The following is a 6,459-nucleotide window of genomic DNA, read 5'->3' as shown; positions in this document are numbered from 1 at the left end:
GCATAGGCCAGCAGTATGCGTATGGCTTCAAGTCTAGCCACAGGAGCAAATGTTTCATCGAAGTCAATGCCTTCCACTTGAGTATATCCTTGAGCAACAAGACGAGCTTTGTTTCTGACAACTTGACCATGCTCATATTGCTTGTTGCGGTATATCCATTTGGTGCCTATTATATTGTGCTTCCGTGGATCAGGACGCTTAACCAGTTCCCATACATCATTCAGCTCAAACTGTTGAAGCTCTTCTTGCATAGCTTGAATCCATTCAGGTTCCATGAAGGCTTCTTCAACTTTCTTGGGTTCTGCTATTGAGACGAATGCGAAGTGCCCATAGAAATTTGCTAGCTGAGTTGCCCTTGAACGAGTGAGTGGACCAGGTGCATTGATGCTATCAATTATTCTTTCAATCTGCACTTCATTGGCAACGCGAGGATGTACAGGGCGAAGACTTTGCTCTTGCTGTTTATTGTCATTGTTAGAAGGAATGTCTTCAGGCTGAGCATTGTCTTCATGTTGATCAGGTGCTGAGATGATAAGTTCTTCTTCAGGATGAGCTTCAGAAGGTATAATTTCTCCAGTTCCCATTAGCTTGATTGATTCACTGGATGGAACTTCATCTAGCACATTTGGCAGTTGCTCTCTTTGTGAACCGTTGGTCTCATCGAACCGCACATCCACTGTTTCAACCACTTTGTAATGAAAGAGATTGAAGACTTTGTAGGAGTGTGAATCCTTTCCATATCCAAGCATAAAACCCTCATGTGCTTTTGGTGCAAACTTTGAGGTGTGATGTGGGTCCTTGATCCAGCACCTTGCGCCAAATACTCTGAAGTAACTGACATTTGGCTTCTTGCCAGTAAGGAGCTCATAAGATGTCTTGTTCAGTAGCTTGTGAAGATAAACACGATTGATTGTATGGCATGCAGTATCAATGGCTTTGGGCCAAAATTTTCTTGGGGTCTTGTATTCATCTAGCATCGTTCTGGCCATCTCAATTAGTGTTCTGTTCTTGCGTTCGACGACGCCATTCTGCTGTGGCGTGTACGGGGCTGAGAATCCATGTGTGATGCCCAAGGTATCAAGATATGTATCAAGGCCAGTGTTCTTGAATTCAGTGCCATTGTCACTTATGATGTGCTTTATCTTAGCGCCATAATTGTTCATAGCTCGATTGGCGAAGCGTCTGAAGACATCCTGCACTTCAGTCTTGTAAAGGATTATGTGCACCCAAGTATATCTAGAATAATCATCAACAATAACGAAGCCATAGAGGAAAGCAGTAGTAGTAGTAAGAGTTGAGTAATGAGTGGGACCGAAAAGATCCATGTGAAGCAGTTCGAAGGGGCGAGTAGTGGTCATGATTGTCTTCGAGGGATGTTTGGCCCTCGTCATCTTCCCTGCTTCACAGGCACCGCATAAGTGGTCTTTCTTGAACTTGACGCCCTCGATGCCTATGACATGCTTCTTCTTTGCAAGGGTGTGGAGGTTCCTCATGCCAGCATGCCCAAGCCTCCGATGCCAGAGCCAGCATTCTGAAGCCTTTGCTAGAAGACATACTGCAAGCTGTCGTCCTGCTGAGAAATCTACCACGTACAAATCATCTTTTCGATACCCTTCAAACACTAGAGACTTGTCAGATTCCATTAGTACAAGGCAACGATATTTTCCAAATATTACGATCATGTTCAAATCGCAAAGCATTGAGACAGACATTAAGTTGAAGCCAAGGGATTCAACAAGCATGACTTTATCCATGTGTTGATCCCTTGAGATTGCAACTCTACCTAGACCCAATACCTTACTTTTACTAGTGTCAGCAAATGTGATGTGGCTCTTGTCGGATGGACGTCAGGTTGAGTCCATAAGAAGACTTCTTTTGCCAGTCATGTGATTTGTACACCCACTGTCAATAATCCATTCTGAAGACGTTGGTGTCGTACCCTACAGTGCAGTTAGGGGGATAGGCTTCACCAAGAGCATTGTGAAGCAAAAACATTTGACGAACTGGTGGGTTATGAAAGCTTAGATCCAGGTTAGGACCAATAGGGAGAGTAGCAAGCGATTCAGGAACGAAGTACATAATAAGACCATTCGGGCATTTGATCTTGCACCCTACAAGATGTTTAAGGTCCCCAGCAATAGCGTCAGACGATTTTGGTTTTCTGCTGGAGACCTTTCCCTGCAAAAGAGAGTTAAGCTTTCTTAGCCACCCACATCTTCAAGGGTGTCTTAGAAGCAATAAGTCTAAGTGCAGCATCTGAGAATTTTGGCTTTGAAGCCCTAGCAAACAGTCTTGCAGGCGGACAATAGTACTCATAAGAATAAGCAGAATAGTTCTTGGTCTTATGAACATGGCGGTTTGATGAACCGCTCTCATATTCATATGCCTGAGTGTGGTTTCCCTGCAAAACATTTGCGTTAGTGCGACTCAGGTGAGTCCTCTGTCTGTATGAAGCCTTTGGACCGTATGAAGCCTTTGGTCTGAGGTTTTTCTTCTTCATGTGAGGTGTCATGACATCCACAGGAAGACTCTCCAGACACCTTTTCGGAACCCAGATCTTCTTCATAGGCGGTCCATTCCTGCAGTTAGTACCAATGTACCTGGCAAACACTTCACCATTCTGATTCTTAAACAGTATATAGTTTGCATCAAAGGATTCATCAATGATAATGGGGTTAGCACAAGTGAAGCCAGATAGATTGGATGGATCTGCTGAAGGTTCCTTTGCAGCAACCCACACAGTTTTGGGGTACTGCTCAGGTTTCCAGTAAGATCCATCTGCATTCATTTTCCTTACGAACCCAACACCCTCTTTCCTAGGGTTTCGGTTCAGAATCTGCTTTTTGAGGACATCACATAGTGTCTGATGCCCTTGAAGACTTTTGTACATCCCTGTTTCAAGCAATGTCTTCAACCTAGCATTCTCATCAGCAATAGCGGTGGTATCCTCAGCAAAGGGGTTAGTTACCACATCAACAGTTGAAGATATTGCAACAGCAGTAGCAGTAGAACATTCAGCAACAGAAGTAGCATTATCACGCTCAATGCATTTAAGACATGGTGGTTCAAATCCTTCCTGAGCGGGACTGATCTGTTTGGCGGAAGTGACTTGTTTTCTGTTTGAAGATCTTCATGAACCGCTCTCAATTTCTCAAGATCTTGCTTCCTTTGAAGATAATCATAGGAAAGGTTTTCATGAGTTGTTGAGAGAGTTTCATGACGACTTTCAAGTTCCTGATACTTAACGTGAAGATTTTTTATGTCTTCAATTAAGGATTCCGATCGAGTCATTTCAGCACCTAACAGATCATCGCTTCTGTCTAACTGTTTTTGAATATGTTCCATAGCTTTCTGTTGTTTAGTTGCAATTTTAGCAAGTGTTTTGTAGCTAGGTTTTGAATCACAATCAGAGTCATCGTCACTAGATGTTTGATAGTGAGTAGTGCGTGCGTTTACCTTGGCACTGCGTGCCATGAAGCAATAGGTAGAAGCGGAGTAGTCCTTGTCATTTGCATCGGTGTCGGTGATGAAGTCATTGTCTTCAATGTTGAAGATGGACTTGGCAACGTATGATGTAGCCAGACTTGCGACGCCTGAGTCGGATTCCTCCTCAGACTCCACCTCCACCTCCTCAGAAGCAGACTCCTCCTCTGAATCCATTTCCTTGCCAACAAACGCACGTGCCTTGCCAGATGAGCTCTTCTTGTGTGATGAAGACTTTGAGGAAGACTTGGAAGAAGACTTTGAGCATTTCTTCTTGGTGAATTTTTGGAACTTCTTGACAAGCCTAGCAAGTTCCCTTCCAATGTCTTCAGGATCATCAGAACTGCTGTCAGATTCTTCTTCAGATGAGGAGACAGCTTTTGCCTTCAAGGCACGAGTTCGCCCATAGTTTGGAGCGTAGATATCTCTTTTCTCCCAAAGCTGAAACTCATGTGTGTTGAGCCTCTCAAGTATGTCAGACGGATCGAGTGTCTTGAAATCAGGACGTTCTTGAATCATCAGGGCCAGGATGTCAAACGAACTATCAAGTGATCTCAGTAGCGTCTTGACGACTTCGTGTTTGGTAATCTCAGTGGCGCCGAGGGCTTGAAGCTCATTTGTGATATCAGTGAGTCGGTCCAATGTGTGCTAGACATTCTCATTGTCATTTCGCTTGAAGCGGTTGAAGAGGTTGCGAAGGACACTGATTCTCTGATCTCTCTGGGTTGAGATGCCTTCATTGACCTTGGAGAGCCAGTCCCAGACCAGCTTGGATGTCTTCAAAGCACTCACACGGCCATACTGTCCTTTGGTCAGATGACCATAGATGATATTCTTGGCAGTAGAGTCCAGTTGAACGAATTTCTTGACATCAGTAGCAGTGACACCTTCTCCAGCCTTGGGAACGCCGTTCTCGACGACATACCATAGGTCGACATCAATGGCTTCAAGATGCATGCGCATCTTATTCTTCCAGTAGGGATATTCAGTTCCATCGAAGACGGGGCACGCAGCGGAGACTCTAATTATCCCTGCAGTCGACATAGCTAAAACTCCAGGTGGTTAAACCGAATCACACAGAACAAGGGAGCACCTTGCTCTGATACCAATTGAAAGTGTGTTATATCGACTAGAGGGGGGTGAATAGGCGATTTTTATGAAAGTGTTTAGAACATAGAAGTTTTGAAGACAAACGATAAAATTAAACCTATTACCATGCAGCGAAAGGTAGACTACACTAGGCAAACCATAGTCAAGTATTCAATGAAGTGAAAGCACAAAGACTAATAGCAGCTAGGTAGTAAGGATCAGGTAGGAAGGTATTGTGAAGCCAAACAGAACACGCAGTCACTCAGTGAAGACAAATGATAGTGCAAACATACAATGACTTCACAAGGAGTAACAGTAAGTAAAGGGAAGTGAAGATGAAACCAGTGACTCGTTGAAGACAATGATTTGTTGGACCAGTTCCAGTTGCTGTGACAACTGTACGTCTGGTTGGAGCGGCTAGGTATTTAAACCTTAGGACACACAGTCCCGGACACCCAGTCCTGAACACGCAGCTCAGGACACCCAGTCCTCACCGTATTCTCCTTGAGCTAAGGTCACATAGACCTCGCCCAATCACTCTGGTAAGTCTTCAAGGTAGACTCCCAAACCTTCACAGACTTCATTCACGGGAAATCCACAATGTCTCTTGGATGCTCAGAATGCGACGCCTAACCGGCTGGAGGATGCACAATCCTCAAGTGTAATAAGTCTTCAGATCAGAAAGACAAGAAGACTTAAGTTATGCCCAATTCTCTCTGGCTCTGGTGGTTAGGGCTTTATCCTCGCAAGGAATTCTCTCTCAAAGGCTTCGAGGTGGGTTGCTCTCAAACGACAAAAGCCGTACTCTCAATCTGAGCAGCCAACCATTTATGGTTGTAGGGGGTGGGCTATTTATAGCCACTTGGCAACCCGACCTGATTTGTCTGAAATGACCCTGGGTCACTAAGGAACTGACACGTGTTCCAAGGTCAGATTTCAAACTCACACGACAACTTTACTTGGGCTACAAGCAAAGCTGACTTGTCCGACTCTGGACAAGATTCGCTCTCATAGTCTTCACTCGAAGACATAGGTTTTTGGTTTAGGCATCACTTCAGTCATTCTGACTGGTTCTCTTGGACCCCACTTAACAGTACGGTGGTTCCTATGACTCAACACAAAAGAAAAAGAACTATGAAAGATCTAAGTCTTCGAGCTCCATAGGCTTCATATAGTGTCTTATCTTGTCATAGTCTTAAATGTGAATATCTTCATATACCACCTTTGACTTCAATGTCTTAATACATTTTAGGGGTCATCTCTGGTAGTAAAACCGAATCAATGAGGGACTTCTACCTGTGTTATCCTGCAATTCTCACAAACACATTAGTCCCTCAACTAGGTTTGTCGTCAATACTCCAAAACCAACTAGGGGTGGCACTAGATGCACTTACAAGACCCTACAGTTTCTGTTGGTATGATTGGCAGGCTTATCGGGGGTGCCGTGAATCTGGCAAGGACGATCAAGTATTTTGTCCAAACTAGATGGACCATCTCCGTTTCCTTTGAATGGCTTCTTCCGTTGACCGGGTTTAGAGCCGCTGAATCCAGCATTGACCACTGTGTCTTCCGTACTTGCAGTATTGATTCGACGCTTGTGCTTGTTCCGTCGTGGTTTGCCATTGCTGTCCCTGGCTCCAGAGGTGCCGGGGTCGCCAGTGCTATTGCTTCTGCAGGCTAGCCAGCTGTCTTCTCCCATGAAAAAGCGGGTCATTAGTGCGGTAAGGGCTGCCATGGACTTCGGCTTTTCTTCGCCGAGGTGTCGGGTGAGCCATTCGTCGCGGACGCTGTGTTTAAAGGCCGCGAGGGCTTCGGTCTCTGGACAGTTCACAATTTAGTTCTTTTTAATTAAGAAACTTGTCTAGAGTTTCCGGGCTGAATCTCTGG

Source organism: Triticum aestivum, chromosome 5A (assembly GCF_018294505.1).
Source record: "Triticum aestivum cultivar Chinese Spring chromosome 5A, IWGSC CS RefSeq v2.1, whole genome shotgun sequence".
NCBI lineage: Eukaryota > Viridiplantae > Streptophyta > Magnoliopsida > Poales > Poaceae > Triticum > Triticum aestivum.
This window is presented reverse-complemented; position numbering follows the sequence as displayed.